The following is an 18,142-nucleotide window of genomic DNA, read 5'->3' on the forward strand; positions in this document are numbered from 1 at the left end:
AATCAACCTTCAAAACCACAGTTTGGTGCATTTGGGCTGTTTAATTCTTTAAGCTTGATGTTGACAGTTTCTCAGTATTTGTTGATGGCCTCAGCTCTCTGGCAACCTGCCAAACATAAACACTGTGCAAAGCAGTCTCTGAAAGTTCGCTGAGAAGTTGCTTCCAGTTAATTTTCATTTAACTAGACTTTTTGACATCCACATGTTAGTATTTTCTCTCCCCAAAAAAATGCAGAAATTAATGTGTGGTCTAGTGAGAAATAAATATGTTCCACCTGAATTTCTTTATCACTTGTATCTGTATCTGTTATCCTTTCACCCCATAGGAGTGGAGTTTCAATTTCTATGATGCTCCTCATCGAAATATTTAATCTAATTTAATCTAGAGATAAGTGTATAAGCTTATTATAAATATTTTTTACTGCAGAATATTAACATTCAGATTTTATCCAGTTAGGCAGTCAGTTCCTTTTGAATACTTATGTGGGCTGATTAACTCTCATGCACAGATGAGTTAATGGGAAACCTTAGAAAGATTTAGAAAGCTATTTATGTCTGTTACTTTCAGCATTCATAGCTAATGAAATCACCGTCCCATTAGAATAAATGGCATTTTACTGCTGATTTCAGGATTTTCCTTCACCAGAAGACAGTCCTAAATAGATGACAAGCTAAGACAGGCTTCTGTTCTTGATCTGAAGTATACCTTGTATTAGTAAATAGTAAGAAAAAGGCCTTTTACTGGTAAAACTCCCATTTTTGGCCTCTGCTAAGACATGGTGGCAAACTGACAGTCCTTTCGAATGATAGCAAGAGATGAGACCCAATGAGAAGCACTAATTATGAGAATGTTAGGAAATACACTCAGAAATCTTATGGACTGTAGGAAACAGAAAACAATATCCACTGGAAGAAAAGACTGACCTTTTCACTGTTTCCAGGAAGGTTGTTTTGAGAATTAAATTTTGTTCCTCCAGCTACCTCTTGCCATTCCCTGAGGGACAGAGACAAGCTTCCAGTGGTTGCACAAATATTGTACATCAGGACAAATTGCCCTTTACTTGTCACTCAGTCTGGTCTACCATCCCTTTATCCTTTGCTTCATTGCACATATTGGATGTCAGCGCTGGCCTGCTGGACAAGGTTTCTAAAAATGCAGTTGAATACAAATCCACAAATTGGGTTGAACTGCCATGATTTATCTCCAGCCTGTCCAGTCAAAGCTGGCATCATTCCCTCTCAGAGGATGTGCTGGTAGGAATGGCATCAAGGGTCTAGCCAAACTGTGTTTAGAAGAACATCAGTGATTTTGTTACTGGAAGTCTCACACTTTTGGATCATATTATGTTGCTGGGTATTTCAAGAGTGTCATTTATTCTTGGTATTGAAACCAGTGAAATTATCAACTGAGAATTATTTTGTGTGAATAATTCTAACAATTTACATCCAAAATTTTAGTTGCATGAAGACTGGTATTTCACACAGATAAAAAGCAAATGCATGTGTTTCAAGTAATTTTTTTGTTCTTTATCTCCAGCCAATAAATTCAGTGGGTACACACACATGTAAATTACCTGCCTCATTTATCAGTAGCACTTTGCTTCAAAATTGTATTGAAGTTTTTCAATGGTAAAAGGGAATTGGTATCTTCTCACTTATTTGACTGTTGTTTTGTTGGTTTTTTTTTTTACGGGAATCTGCACATTGAGTGAGGTTTTCCAAAGCCAGTGGAAGTAGTCTGAATTTCATCTTGCATTGTCAGAGGTAAAACCAGTGTTCATTTCTGTGGCACCAATACGCCATAGTAATTTTTTCTTGTTTCTGCCTTTCACATTCCTTATCCTAATGTCAAATGTGGTAAAAGTTTGGTTCTCTCATAGAAACTTTCATTTCAGAATAATCACTTCTGAAACACAATTTATGATTATGAAAGGTTTCCAATTGAAAGCTTGCTTTATGAAAATCTTTCATATGCCAGTCCAGCATAGATAAAAAACGGGTTCATAAAAGGGCCACAGTTCATAGAATCATGGAATCCTGGGTTGGAAGGGACTGGATCATCAAAGGATCATCAAAGAACAACTCCTAGCCCTGCACAGGATACCCAAAGAATCACATCCTGTGTCTACAGAGAGTGTGAACTCTGTCAGTCTGGTGCTGTGCCCACTTCCCTGGGGAGCCTGTTCCAGTGCCCAAACACCTCTAGGTGAAAAAAATTTTCCCTGATATCCAATCTTAACTTCCACTGACATAGTTTTATGCCATTCCCTTGGGTCCTGTGGCTGGTTGTCACATAGAAAAAAAGACAATAGTTATACTATTAAGAAAAAATGTAATGTGTGTCGTTAAATTCCATGCCTTGCTTGTTGCATACAAACACACACCTCAGTGGAACAGAGATGGTTTTATAAATTGCAGATTGCTTCACTTAGGGAAAATCTGAGATCACATTTCCTATCTACTGGCTGATTCAGATGAAGTTGATATCTCTTTGACCTGTGCAACCCTCTGGAAGAGTGAATACACCCTTTACAGCTTCCCTGCATTGCAAAGCTTCTGCATTTGAGACAGACCAATGATATTGCTACTTCTGGAGGAAAAAATAATTTTTTGGTATCTTTTTGTCTTTGAATTAGTGGAACAATGGAAGTGTGTTGGCTGCCAGATGACTATGTACACTTACTCTTTAAACCTTTGTGTCTGTAGTATTCTCTATTGGGTAAAACAAAGTCATGTACATCTGTAAATGCTTATGTGACAACTTCATTTGATTTGCACAGCGCCTGTGTCTGGAGTGCATATGTGTATATTTTATATGTATAATTGTGTGCATATACAGAAACATTTGTAATTTCTACTGAAATGTCAACCCTAATTAACACATATTCAGTAGGAGAAGTATGCTTTCGCCTAGAGTTTAAACTCTAATTAAATCTAAAATTTCAGACTTTTTTTTCCTTTATTGGAGAAGGAAAATAGCTGCTTACTGATAGAATAAAGGAACTTTAAGTGTCTAAAACATTTCACAGATACCCACAAAACAGAAGTGTTTCCCTTGTGTAAAAAAGTTGCTGACTTTTTTAGTTCATGAGGGAGAGTAAAAACTAGAATGTAAACATTTTCTGGTCTTATTTTTCATAATCCTGCTACTTTGTCTTCTATTTACCTTCTAAATCTTGGCATGGCTCAGATGTGCCATTCACAAGCAGTCGATATTTCTTGTTTCTTTATTGATCAGAGTGGCTGTCTTCTGCATCTAGGAAGTCCTGATGTTAGTGCTCCCTTCTTGAGGTCTGAGGAACATAAATAATTGTGTCTACTGATGAGATGCTACTAATAAGATCATCATCAGCAAACTGGAACTTCCCTAATAATATCAAGAAAATGGCACATCTCAAGACACTTAAAATGAAAAATACTTTCTTGGGCTACTCAAGATAACTGGGGTCCTACCTCTCATAAATACTCTTTTAAAAGCAAAAAGGGAATGTGTGAATTTGAGAAAGATAAACAAAGTAAGTGGAGGTGAAATGCATTTGATGTGTCATATAAATGGCAGAACTTTCCACTCATACTTCATTGCTATGTTGTTGGAACCCTGGCCGCTCAGAATTTTAGACTTTCTGTGATGACAGGCACTAACCCCCAGGAGAACACTGCATTTGACCTGAGTCTGTAGAGAAGGTTTCCAAAATTAAATGATAGAACTAGAATTATGAGTGTGTAGCTTAAATAAAAGTGTGGAAACCTAAAGTTTAAGGTTTTAGAATATAGTAATATACAGTAATTTCACGAATACAAGCCACACCAATTTGACCAAAATTTTGGTGGAAACCCGCAAGTGCGGCCAATATTCCGGGGCGGCTAATACATTAACAAAATTCTAAAAGCTGCCAACACGGAAGTGAGAGCCCGCAGCAGCCCCAAGCCAAGCTGGAGCCCGGCCGGCCCCGGCAGAGGTGGGAAAGCCTGGCAGAGGCGGGGCCAGCAGTGTGGGGGGCGGGCGACAGAGCCTGAGCCAGCAGGGCGGGGCAGGGGGGGCGGGGGAGCCCAGGAGAACTGGGGCTAGCAGTGCAGGGGAGCATGGCAGAAGCAGGAAGGCCGGCGGGTGGGGCTGCCTGGCAGCGGGGGAAGCCCAGCAGAATCGGGGCCAGCAGCGTGGGGGAGCCCGGCGGTGCGGGGGCCTGCAGTGCCGGTCAGGGCGAGGAAACGCGGCGGCGGTGCAGACGGGAGGGGGCGGCCGGTGAGCCTGGTGGCGGCGGCGGCAGCCCTGCCGGTGGGGCGAGCGAACGCGGCGCTCGCGAAAGCGGCGCGGGGCGAGCGAGGCGCGGCGCTCGCGAAAGCGGCGCTCGTGAAAGCGGCGCTCGGTGAGCGAAAGCGGCGCTCGCGAAAGCGGCGCTCGCGAAAGCGGCGCGGGGCGGGCGCGGCGCGGGGCGGGCGCGGCGCGAGCGAGGCGCGGCGTGAGCGAGGCACGGCGCAGGGCGAGCGAACGCGGCGCGAGCGAATGCAGCGCGGGGTGAGCGGCGAGCCCGGCGGCGGCGGCGGCAACCCTGCCAGCCGGGCGAGCGAACGCGGCAGCGGGGCGGTGCTGACGGGAGAGGGGGGCCAGCGAGCCAGGCGGCGGCGGCAGCACCACCCGGCCAGCCCCGCCGAGCCGTGGTGCTGAGCTGGGCCACCCGGCCCCGTCGGCAACCATGAGCGGGCCGAGCCTGCCTGGCCCCGCCCCGAGCCAGTAAAGCCCGCTACGCCGCGATCCTGTTACTAATTGGCCAATTTGTGAAAGCTGCGCACGGATTCTCGCGACGAACGAAAGTGCGGCTAATATTCGGGGTGCGGCTTATCTATTGACAAAGACAGCAACATTGTCGAGGCACCGGGGCTGCGGCTTATAATCCGTGCGGCTTGTATTCGTGAAACTACTGTATATAAAAATAAGATGGAGGTTTTGGGGCAGAGACTAGTCCTTCTTCACCTTCTTCTTAATGGGTTTGGGTGATACTATATGATAAAATAAATAAGCCCGCATTGCGAGTCATGAGTAGTTGGTTATTAGGCTAAAAGTAAAAATAATTTAAGTGTCATTTCATAATTAGGCAATTTACCCCTAAAAAGGCCTTGAAAAAGAAAGATGAAACTCCATTTTCAATTTATTAGCTAGAAGTGCTGTAAAACTCACAGTTTTTAAGACTGTAATATAAATAAGAATTAATAAACATCAAAGTCCAAACAAGAAATGTCATCTCACTCATTTAATCCCAACCCTGAAAAAAAGAAAATAAGCTGCAACACTGTGTGAAATGACTGAAATGGTATTCTGTAGTTCTCAGCTTAAACAAACCTGCATAAGTGATGAATTTCCAGATAACACAGCATTACTTGGCCTAGACTGCCTTATTCCTTCAGAGAAATAGCGTTACACCATTCTCTATTCTAAGTTAAAGAGGGTCTTATTCTTTCATTTAAAAAAACCCTTCGATACATGTCCATGTCATGACCTATAAAAACATTTCAAATACAAAATTGGGTTTAAAAAAATGCATCCCAAATGTCAGCGTTAGCCTCTTTGGGAATCTCCTTCCATCACTATTGATTTATTCAGTATCACACCCAGAAATTAGCTGGATGTATCCCTGAAAACTTGTATTTTAACACTTTTTATTGTAATGTGGATTACTGATGTACTACTCAAAATCCAAGATTTGCCTATTTTCATTTTCACACATTTTAAAAGGTTGCTGAAACTGCATAGAAATAATGTGTGAAATTGCTAAATTAGGCTATTATTTCCTTTTGTTCTCTGCTAATGAATTCATTAACAGTTGTTCAGTAACTATCAAGGGTATTCTTTAGTTGCTAGATTAGAAAGATTTTTATCTTATTCTTACTGTGAATCATTACATATCTGACAAGAAGTAGATGATTTCTCCTGCAGAAAAGTAACACCCAAGCCCCCAAAACACAACCAGGAAATGTTCTTATGATTTCCTTGACTCTGATGAGTTTTTGTTTCAGCTCTTCCAAATACCACAATGAGTTGTGAAAACAACTATAAGCAAAGAATGATAATATCAATGATATACTCATAACAGGCAGTGTAAACACTAAGAAGTGTTTTTCCCAGTTGTATCATTTAACAAATAATTTTTCTAAGGTGTAGAATAGGATAGATGTGTGTGCTACACTTACATGTTCACCTACCTTTCCTTTAATGAAGGATACAAATGTTTACCTTGTAGATGAAATTATTTTTTTCTTTTTTACAAGTTCTCAACAACCAACAATGAATATTCTTTAAAAATATAACCCATTTAATCAAAAAACCTGGAAGCATTTTGAAACAAAGTAATTAATTAGTGGTACCTAACATCATATCTACTTGTGAACATATTTTAAGTACACTTCACTCTTTTAACTGATGGTCCTCTAATTCATACCCTCTTATTTCTGCTGTCTTTAGATTTAGAACTTCTTTTATCCATGAGCTCTTTAAAAATAGGAACTTGTTAGATATATTTAAGGAACATAGTAAAGTAAAGTATTTCTCCTAGGTTGAATCTTGTACAGTATTATGAATTATGGATGGCCTTAGTACATGACACAATAGGTGAAGTTTGTGATACAATTGTGTTAATAGACAGCAATTATCCTTTCTAGAAGGAAAATTTGTGCATTAGGTGAAAGAGAAATGCAAACTGAAGAGAAATGTCTTACACAATATTGTCTTTGAGACTTTGAAAGTCTGTAGGGTTGGTGTGGAGTCACAGGTGGGGTTGAAGTACATTGTAGAAAAGCTGTGAGACAATCCCAACCTGTGGAGTAAATAAGATTCATATTGCCAGGTTTGCATGTGCTCACATTCTTGTAAGTGTAAAATCTTCTGTAGGCTGCTCTGTGTTCTCCCTGTTCCTATTACACAGCAAAGATGTGTACCCTTAGTTCTAAATTGGTCAAACACTAAATGGCATAATTTTATAAATAACCTCAAGAAAAGAGGAAGGTGAAGTTTTAGAGCAGTCATTATCCTTTTGAAGTCTGAGGCGATGTTTAACATGTCTAAAAGTAACCTGGGATAATAGCTAGAGCACTCAGTACGTGACAAGGTAATGCCTCTCTTCTGTCTCTTGAAGCAGCTACTTGGCAGTATAGATGAACCAGCTACACTTGCTTTACTGCAGTTCCAGACTTTTCCCTGCTGGCGTCGCTCTTTCCAGTCATTCTGAGATATTTCATAAAATAAAACAAAGGCTCCTGCCAGCCAGCAAAACAAAAAGTAGCCCCATAATCATACTATGTGGAGATAGCCCATATAAATGCATTGGCTTACCTGCTAGTTACCCATCCCTTCCCACCCTTAGTCCGAAGGGAGTGTTTGAAGATCAGGAGAAGCTTTCTGTCCTGTAGGAAAGTGCTGGGTGTAGTGAAAAGAAGGTTCTTTTTCTACCTTAATTTCTACCAAAATAGGGAGAATCCACCACGAGAGATGGGTTCAAAAGGTGCAAGGGGGTACAGAGGTGTTTATTGACTGCTGTGAGATGAATTAAAATGCACCCAGTAGGAAGTATTCAAGCAGTGTGAGATAAGAAACAGCAAATTCCAGATTTTGTAGCATGTGACAGGCAATAAAGCTGTTCCTAGAGAACAGCTGCAGTGTTGGGATCCTCCGATTAAATAATTTACCCGAGGCCTAAGGGAGCAGGGAACTAAAACCATCATTGACAAATGCCCACTTTTACAGTCTATTTTGGCTTTCAGGATTATGTGTCTTCTATAAAAGAGAAGACACCATTCAGATGAAAGTGATGGGCTTAAGGCAGCAATTATGGGTGGAGGCTTCTGTGCTTGTGTTATGTGGGCAGACAGATGAAACAGCCAGAGAGGCCCCTTCTGGCTTAAAGAGCTCTAGGAGTTGAGAATAAAAGATTATGGCTTCCCAAATAAGCTGGGTCAAGTGTGTAGAATAGATCCTGAGGGAGCTTTGAAAGCAGAATGCTGGGGTCTGACAGGTCAGAAAGGGTATCTCTGAAAGAATAAATCAGTGTTGAGCTCCTAACATAAAAACTGTTCTGGGAGAATTCACAAAAGAGGTTCCATGTGCTTTAGGTATATTTGATCCAAATTGATATATGCCTTCCAATAAATTTTGAACAATTATATGAACATAGAGGGTAAATTTTAAACTTCCACGTGCAACTGACATTTTATTTTAAAATCATGTATATTGAAGAAAAAAATAAAATATGCGGATCACAAGTGCTCCAAAGACCTTGTTCTCTATGCCAGAGTCTGGATAGCCAGATAAGTCACACAAGCATCTAGCTTCATTGTGGCTGTTAAGACATGAAGAATTACTTTGTATTAAAATGATGAGACAAAATTAAATTTAAAACACTCAGTCAATAAATTTTGCAATTGTCTTATTTTTCAAGGAATCGTGCCTTAAGCCATGAGTACAATGGGAAAGAGACATATATTTTCTTTTTTTTTTCATTTCTGCTGCCATTTATCAGGGGTTTTTTTTCATTTAAAGGAATCAGTGTTTCATCAGGTTTCTAATTACATTTGTCAAGGCATTTGTCTAGTCGAGAACTAGAAGTATTATTTCATCTACATGAGAAATTGTGATGGGCAGATGCCATATAAAACTGTCAGTCTTCAAATTAAAAATAAAAATTAAGATTCTAAGGAATAATATGGGTATTACTAATGGATATGCTAATGTCACTAATTATTCCCACATATACGCTTTTCCCCTCTGTGCTGCAAATAACATGAGGAATGTCTTCAAAAACAACTAAGATGTGGTTAGAAAATTGTTCAGAGTTTCTGTGTTTGAATGTGTACTAAGCAAGCTCTATCTATTAAAAAATTTTCTACCATTCTCTCTTTAAAATTTAAAATCTTTTATTAGGATGCCAGTCTTGATGTGATCCTGTCCTATGGATATAAACTCACAAGTCCATACCCTATCAGCGGACACTTCTTTCCATTTGCTTACAGTTTCTGGGGTAAAATGTATGACTTCTTTCATTTTTGCTTCCTTAGTGCTTGTAAGCCCCAATGTTTGCACAGCAATAGTAATTTTCTTTAATGTTTCTACTTCCCAAGGACCCCTCCCTAACTAAAGAAATTTAAAAAACAATGTTTGAAATTTGATGAGGTTTTATCCTTATTATCTTATTTTTGTCGACACACAAACATTTGTTCAATGTTCAATTGTTGAATGACAATTCATTCCTCTTTTCAGCTATTCCTATTCCTAGGTATTAGATTTGTTTTGAAAACTATGCATATTTGTTTTGCCCTGAAACTGCTCACTACTTCTGTTGGCTTTACATAAGCGTTTTCTTTTAGGTTGGAAATTTCAAAGCACTTTGAGTGGGTTTTTAAAGTGCAAAATTATTTAAATTTGTTTCTTTAGTTCTTTTTTGTCACTCATCTTTTAAAAAAAAATCTTTTTAGACTGTGCATTGAAGTTGTAAATTCATGCCCATGCTAAGGGAAGCATAAGAAACTGTTTTAAGCTTTCTAACCAAAGTTGCAGTGAGGCATAAGGATTTTGTTGTGCCTTCAGCAGGAATGGATTTCATTCTAAGCACCAGAGACCTCAGAGCACTTTGAAGACTTGCCAATTTGTCATTAATCCTTGTGTTTCTGCCTCATAGTTTTCATATCCTGAGTAACTTTATTATCCATGTTTCTCCTTCTACATGCCAGGGTCAATAAAATTCATGTGACAAGTACACATTTTACCAGCCAGAAATATCATATTGGCTAGGACATATCCATGAGAGTCAGAAATGCTTACGAGATCCCTGTCTCGTGCCTGCTCACATTGCTGGCATGTCTGCTGAGTGAGAAATGCCTGCAGCTCTCTCATGGCAATACACTGGGCTGATGCTAAACTAGGTGCAGGGTCTTTGGACAGATTAAATAACAGGGTTTTGTCTCATGTGGCAAGTGGTAATTTGCCCAGGTGGGACAGGACTGCCGCCCATGGAGTCAAATCTGCGCCATTTATTTCAGTGTAGCAGTAGACGTTGAGCATGACAAGCAGTTTTGGGTTCAATGTCTATTAATTCTGCTTGATGTTCAGTTATCAAGACAGTTAAATTCCACACAAGAAAAAAAAGCACTACTAATTAGTGATGGATTTGCTCTTCTCCAGATATTTGGCCGGATGATCCTCTCTCCTCTTTTGTCCATTTTTGAAAATATATTTATTTTGGGCCATAAGGGTTTAGTCTCTGAAATCAGAGGTTGAATTAGACATCAACTGATAAAGAGTGTTCCCTTTCTGCTTGTCCCTGAAGAACCATGGAATTATAGAATGGCTTCAGTTGGAAGGACCCTTAAAGATTATCCAGTTCCAGTTTACCTGCCATGGGCAGGACCTTTCACTTGACCAGGTTGTTCAAAGCCCTATCCAACCTGGCCTTGAACACTTCCAGGGATGGACCATCCACAGATTCCCTGTGCATAAGAAAAATGTGACTGTTACATTCATGGTGGCCACTGTCTTCCCCTGTGGAGGGTACTATAAATTCAACATTTTTACCTGGCACATCATCACAGAGAAGGAGCAGATGGGTATTTGAGGGAGAAAAATCATCATTCAGTGTTTGGAGACATAACTTCTTTTAATCAGAAAAAAATGTGATAAAATTTTTTGAAATAATGTAAATAAATAGCTATTTGTTACAATATGCCATTAGAATAGAGTCCTTGCAGTGAATTAAGAGATTTTATTTTTCCTTGAATTCTGCTTTAATGTAGGCTCTCATAAAAACTGAGTTGGACTTTTACATGGAATTGAGAGGATTATATGTTGTATTTAATAACCCCTGTCAAATAAAGGTACAAACCCAATTAAGCAATAAATCCACAAAAGTTTTTACAGACAGTTAATGAGTAGCTTGCATTTTTATAACAGCAATAGCATATTAAAAAAAGCATTAGCTGTTCTAGTATGGCTAAAGTACTTGTACTGATAAATTAGTCTTTCTGGCATTGCATGACTAATTTTAATCACTTGGAGCTGTGGAGATGTGCTTGGTTTGGAATTTGGGCTATTATTCTTCAATTAAATTATAAAAAAGTTAATCCAAGTATCTGTCCATATTTGTAAAATATTAATTGTATAAAAAAATATTTAGTGTTTTCCTATTAAAGCTCATGTTCTCAACACCACTGGAATCTTGTGCTCAGAGATAAATAGGATAAATAGGTTGCCAGCAAGTAGATACTGAAATCACCTAATTTATAGTTATAAAATGTAATAGCAACTTTTTCAACAAGAGTTAAATAAAGAGGTACATTTGTGTAGTATCTTAATTTCAGGAATATGACATTAGTTTTACCTGTTAAGTCTGATATGAATAAGTCATGTGGATGTCTAAATTGACTTTGAACTAAGGAAGAGCAATAGTTAGAATTCCATCCCCTCCACCTCCTTTTCTCTAATTTAATGACTAGATGAGATAGTTAGCTGTTCCTTTTACTTTTTTTTTACTTATTAGTTATGGGCCTTTTATTGTTGCAGGTCACTCACACTGAACAAAGCATGTATCCTGTTTATTCCCCTGGCAAGGAGGGAACTGTACGTGCTATACGTAGTGGATTCCTCATCCCTAACACTACCCAATCTAATTGTCTTAGAGGAGCTGGAGAGTTCTATCTGGGGCCCAATGGGTGGCAGTCAGTTTGGGACCAATGGCCTCTTCTGGGGTCGTGAACGAAATTAGATAAATGAGAGAGACTGCTGGTAGTTCATAAGGGAGTGGGGAAGGTGTTTGCGGGCAGGCAGAGAATCACAAGCTACCCTGATTATTACCGAGTCTTAAATTGGGGCAGGAATTCAGTATTAAATCACTATTTCAGTTTAGACCAAGAAATGTTAAACCTCTGGACTGTTCATGATTGAACTAAAGTAATATTTCAGATGTTTCTTTATGTTAATCGTATGCTTTAAAATCATTTCTTAATGGAATAAAGGACACCAAGCAATAAAGTCAAATGCTTTAAAAATTACAGTATTTCGTGATTATAAGCGCACCATTTTGACTAAAATTTTTGTCCCAGCCCGGAAATGCAGCTTATACTCAGGAGCTGCCACTATATGAACAAAGTTCTGAAATTTCCCAACCCGGAAGTGCAAGCTGTAGTGCTGAGCTGAGCTCACGAATTGAGCACCTACCGGGATTGTTACAAATTTGTTACTTTGTTGTGTGACAGGTGGAGGTGCGCTCCCACCGGCAGCGCGGGGGGAAGGCGGGGGGCTCCCTGCCACCAGCCCGGGGGAGTGGAGCTCGAGAATTGAGCACCTGCCAGTAAAACCCGCGATTGTGTGATTGTGCAGCTTACAATCCGGTGCGGCTTACATATGGACAACGAACGAAACGTTGTCGACACCTGGACATGTGGTTTACAATCAGGTGTGGCTTATAGTCATGAAATTATTTTGTTTGTCAGATATCTTATGATATGTTTTTTCCTGCAATGCATTTAACAGTGAGGAAGAACCAAGTGGTGTTTTTATTTCTACCAGATAAAACTTATGTCCAGCTGGTTTAGTTTGTGATCATGAATATGTTTATGTGACTTGTGGTGGTTGTAATATACTTAGTAATATTGCTTCATAGTCCTGCAACGTATTGCAAGTGACAATATAAACCCTCTTATACACATTAATGAATTAAAGTTTAAACCAGCATTACCTGACAAAGAACCGCTACATCCTTCCTGAAAAAGGAAGTACTTACTATTTTCAGGTAAAAAAGCTAATAAACCCCATGGGCCATTGTACTGGCTCTGGCTGGGGTAGAATTTTCTTCACAGTGGCTAGTTTGGGGCTGTGTTTTGGGTTTGTGCTGGAAACAGTGTTGATAATTTAGGGATGTTTTGGTTGTTGCTGACCAGGGTTTACACAAAGTATTTTCCCCTTTTCATATGGCCACGCTGCTGAGGGAATTGGAGCTGTGAGGGGAACTGGGAGGAAGCACACTGGGACTGCTGACCCCAATTGACCCAAAGGATATTCCATACCATATGATGTAATATTCAGTATATAAAGTGGGGATGCAGGGAGGACATTCAGAGTTATGGCATTGATTTTCCCAAGTCCACACCATTTCATGTAACGGAGCCCTTCTTTCCTGGAGATGACTGAATACTTGCCAGCCCTTGGGAAGCAGTGAATTAATTGCTTGTTTTGTTTTGCTTGTGTGTATAGTTTTTTATTTCCCTATTAAACTGCCTTTATCTCAACCCACAAGTTTTAACACTTTTCTGATTCTGATTCTGTTTCTGGGGGAGTGAGTGAGACGCTTTGTGGTTCTTGGGTGCTGGTTGGGGTTAAACCACAACAGCCATCTTTAATTATATCTCTTTCAGAACAGAAACCTGCCTTTGTTTGTGAACGTCATAGGCGAAAAATCAAACTTCTGCAGAAAGGTCACAAAGCTTTCAGAATTTGTTAGTCTCAAAGAAAATCTTGTACAAAAACTACCCCACATGAAAGATTTCTCGTGTGAAGAAGAAAGAACTAAAAAAGTTGAGTCAGGCTTTTCATTCTTAAAGAAAACTGGCTGAAACATTTTATTTTAGCAAGGTGTTTCTATATAAATCTCCTTAGTAGAATCACATATTTTTAAAGGGGTTTTTCTTTACCTTTAGGAGATTCTTTCCCTTTCCCACCAAATTTTAGTGTGGTAAAAATTTGAAGGCAATTAAAATTGTGAGCTTGTGCTACATTACACTCTTCTGTTCCTTTTTACTTCTATCAAGTGACCCTATTTAAAAGCACAAGTGTTGGGAGTAAGCCATCGCATAACCCACACCATTCCCGTGCTTCTGATGCTGTGGAGGTTGAAGCAGGAAGCTGAAGTTCTCCTCGGAAAAGTGCTGACCTCAGGTACTGTAAGTTTCATCTTACCTGATTATCAAAAATTCTTTTATAGAGTATTTATGAGCTGTACCCACAAAAAGTGTGGATATATGCCAGATATGTTTCTATGTTAAGCACCACACTGGGGACAAGGAGGTAGACAGCAGCTTCAAATGGTTTATTTGATCCATAAACCTCAGGTTGTTTTGACTGAAACAAAGAGTTTGCCTACCATCATCTGTGAGGGCCATGAAGAAATCTGCTAGAAGCTGTGTGCAGGGAGCTTGTGACACACCCTTTGGACAGGTGATATGAATAGACTTAGTCTTCTCTTATTTATGCAGGCAGGAACTAATCTGGCAGAGATTCAAATAACTCTCTACTACTCAATACTCTTCCTTATATTGGCTTGTACAGATCATGGTAGCAGATCAAGGATTTCACAGCTTTACCATGCTAATAATGCTGAATTTCATGGTTTGTCAGCTTGTCAAGAATTAACAAGACTGACATTAAATTACTAGAGGGACTGTCATGTAGTAAAAGATGGAAATTTTTTTTTTTAAATATTTTTTCTGCATTAACTTTTCTAGAAATCACTGATGTTCTTATTAAAGAGACTCAATTCATCTCTCACTAACAAAATTTATATGTCATTTGCATATGAATCTCTAAGATATGTTTGAATTCAGGGAAAGTCATAGAAAATCAACCACTTCAGGCATGAGAAAATCAGAATATATTTTCTTTATATTCATCCTTGGATATGTGTAAAGAGAATTTAATTATAATTTACCTGGAATGTGTAATTTCCTTCATTAAAGCAGTTTTCACAAGAGCAAATGTCATTGGTCTTTATTCTGTGCTCAAGAAATTTTGAACCAGATTTTCCAGAATGTGATTTTAGGCTTATTTTCCAGTTTCCCCCACTTCCATATTATTCCCTTCCTCAGTGTCACAAGGCATTTAAAAACACCTGCCCACAGTTGAATGGTCTGTGGAAAAATATTTTGTGTATTTCAGTTTTACTACAATTAGTCCATGTCATTCACTTAAGATCCATATTACAATGCCATCACACAGATGATCACTTTCTAAAAATATAGTTTGTTTCTTTTCTTTTTTCTCAGAATAAGGATGCATGTGGAATATTACTCATGTATATATACTGAAGGGAGAGCTGATATTATAATAGGTCCATTGATAAATTTTTATTTGTCCTTCATGTGTCTGGATGATAAAGCAAATATATTTATTATGGTCTTTCATTTAATAGAATTGTGAAGTTTCTCTAGTGAAGTCTTGTCAAGCTTCTTATACCTGGTACAAATATAGATCTGCCTTAAAAAAGATTGTGACGCATTTTATAAAAGGTATTGGTCCAAACCCACTTCTGACTCTGAAAACCTGTCCAGTCATTGATTGTTGATTATGGAACCAATAGTTCAGGAATTTATGCCAGTACATGTATTCACAGCATTGATGTCAGGCAATACTTCACTTTTGCTTCATGAAGACTAATTCCATGTTTCCTACAGAGAGGTTTATAAGATTTGTAAAGACCTCACAAGGATCTGGGATCCCAAAAATGAACATACATGATTAGAAGACTGCCCAGGAAATCACAGATGCATGCAGACTAGGATAAAGTAAATAATTTGGCATGGGTAGAAGCTGAAATGGATCATCAGAAGAGGGAATGAGCATCACAAACTGAACAATTTCACTTCCACAGCGTTGCTTTTCTGTTCTGCATTGTTTTAATTGATGGATTCTCTCACAGGTCTGAACCAGTTTTGTCAGTGAAACAGAGTCAAAGTCCCACAGACGTGATATGTTAACCTGGGCCTTAATTAATGAGCCAAACTCCTGGACAGTACAGTGCCCAAAAAGTGTGGATATTCATATGATAGGCTAAAACCCCTTTCTTGGTATTTCCTTCATGGATATGTATGTAGTCAGCTGTCTGCCAAAGCTTTACCCTTTCCATAAAGTCATATTAATCTATAGGATAATGAATCAGACAGAAAATCAATGCGACATTTCAAATACGGCCTAATTAGTGCCCTTGTTTAGTGTCAAGAATAAATATCCAGCATGTTGCTCAGCATTTCACCTCTCACTTCCTGGAATTATATTTTCCTTATCTTATTGCCTTTGCACATTGTGTTGAATTTAATTCTAGCCACTAACCCCATAATCCTTAGCCTGCTCTGTGATTTATGGTTATGGTCTTTGGTTATTTCTTTATTTGTCCTGCAGACCTACTAATTTGCATCTGCTCCTGTGAGTTGCATAAGCTGCTTACTCATCCCGCACTCCTGCAGATTTGCTGCAGACTTTGCTCCACTCCCAGAGTCACAAGCAGCAGATGAACTGTGAAAGAACAGTGCTCAGTACCCATAAGATTGCTTCACCTCCTCACAAAACTTACTCTTTCTGTTTACTAATCCATTCTGTCTCTGATCTCCCCAGTCTTTATCTTTTCTTATGCTTCAGAGGTTTTGTGTCATTTGCCACTTGCAGTCTAGGAGAACAGAACCATTTCCTTTGAAGTGATTCTGGATTAAAGCAATTCACACCTGTCTCCTCGTCTTTGTCAGTCATCTGTTGCTACCCTTCCCCTGCTATCTCTGTTCTTCTCAGCCCAGTTGGGTTTTTTGATTTGTTTGTTTCATGGTGATGCACGAGAAGTTCAATAGAGGAAACTGATCTGGAGTACAAACAACTTCATTTTATTTTATGTGGAGCAAGCCTCGTTAGCAGCAGCGCTGCACAGTACTGTTGATCTTCTACAGTAATAAGAAAGATCTTCCAAAATGTTGAGAGCCTGAGGAAAAATAGCACTGAACAATCAGTGCAATAGCATAAACAAGCATTACCATCAGAGAAATGATCTGCAGAATCATCATTTGGTACCAAGAACCTTCTCTTTAAATTGTTTAAACAACTGTACAAGCTACTTATGTGTTGCATCACCTGTCTTAGACAGATGAGTTTGTAAAATCAGCCAGTGGAAATTTGCACTTGTATAGAAATTCTCGGATTTTTCAGTTCTGAGTTTCAAGTCACAGTGATTGTTAGCTTCACTTCTTCCTCCCCTTCTTTCTTCTTTTTCTTCTTTATTTTTTTGCAACATCCAGACTTTTTGCAATTTAAAATTTCCTCTATGTTTTATAGTATATCATCTCAGATTTTTCACTAGATCTGCTCCAGGCAAAAAATAAAGGATATTTTTATTTAATCAAATATAAAATGCTGGTTTTCTCAGTCTTCTTGTTTTATCCCAATTTTTTTTCATGTCATGTCATGTCATGTCATGTCATGTCATGTCATGTCATGTACGATAAGGTTCAATGCCTATGGAAACTGTAAGTTCTGTACTATACTTGCCTTCAAAATAACTATTAAGAGAAACATATAGACTATCATGAAGTAGAATGTGAAAAGAGACATTATTTCAATTTTCCTGAATCCCATGGTTTCAAAGCTCCAAATCTTGTGAAACAGTTATTCAGGAGATTAGAAAGTCTGTAGTACCTACTGGAAAAGTAAATAAAGGTCAATCCTCATACCTCCCTGTCCTTTTTTTTTTTTTCCCCCAACTGCTTATTCTGATGTCCTAAAATTTCTGTGAATCAATTCAAGTAGTTTGAACATGCCTGGAAAAAGTATGTGACTGAAACTTTTGCAGGAGCATTATAATACTACTGTGTTTGTGTAACTTTGTATCATTTATTTTCTTGCAATTTCTTGCATCAGATGACTTTGTTACTGTGACAGCACAACTTTAAAAAACACAGAAGTTTACCTATTACTTTATCTGTTATTGTATGATAAGGTGTTATTCTTGTAACAAAGGTACAGCTAAAATTTCAAGTAAGATGACATCTGGAAGAGTAGACCCAAAACCAATTTCATAGAAGAGTATAGAGCTCAAAAGATCTGTCTGGGAAGAAATACCAGCTGTTTATGTTTTACTGTCTTTGACACAGAATCTACTGGGAAAAAGAAATTGGATGTAAATTTCAATTTATGCATGATAGGTTTCTATCCTTGAGTAGCATATAAAGTGGTTTGCTTTACATGCATGGGCAGAAAAATCTTAAAAGCAAGACAAGTCAATCTGCACGAAAAGTAATTTCTTTTACACTGGACTTACACCAGAGTAAATCTGTTAACTTCATCTGGCTTTGATCCAGGTTTTGACTAATGTGAATGAGCAGCAGACTCAAACAAGATGTTATTAATATGGGGAAG

The sequence above is a fragment of the Catharus ustulatus genome, chromosome 1 (assembly GCF_009819885.2).
Source record: "Catharus ustulatus isolate bCatUst1 chromosome 1, bCatUst1.pri.v2, whole genome shotgun sequence".
In the NCBI taxonomy this organism is placed as follows: Eukaryota; Metazoa; Chordata; class Aves; order Passeriformes; family Turdidae; genus Catharus; species Catharus ustulatus.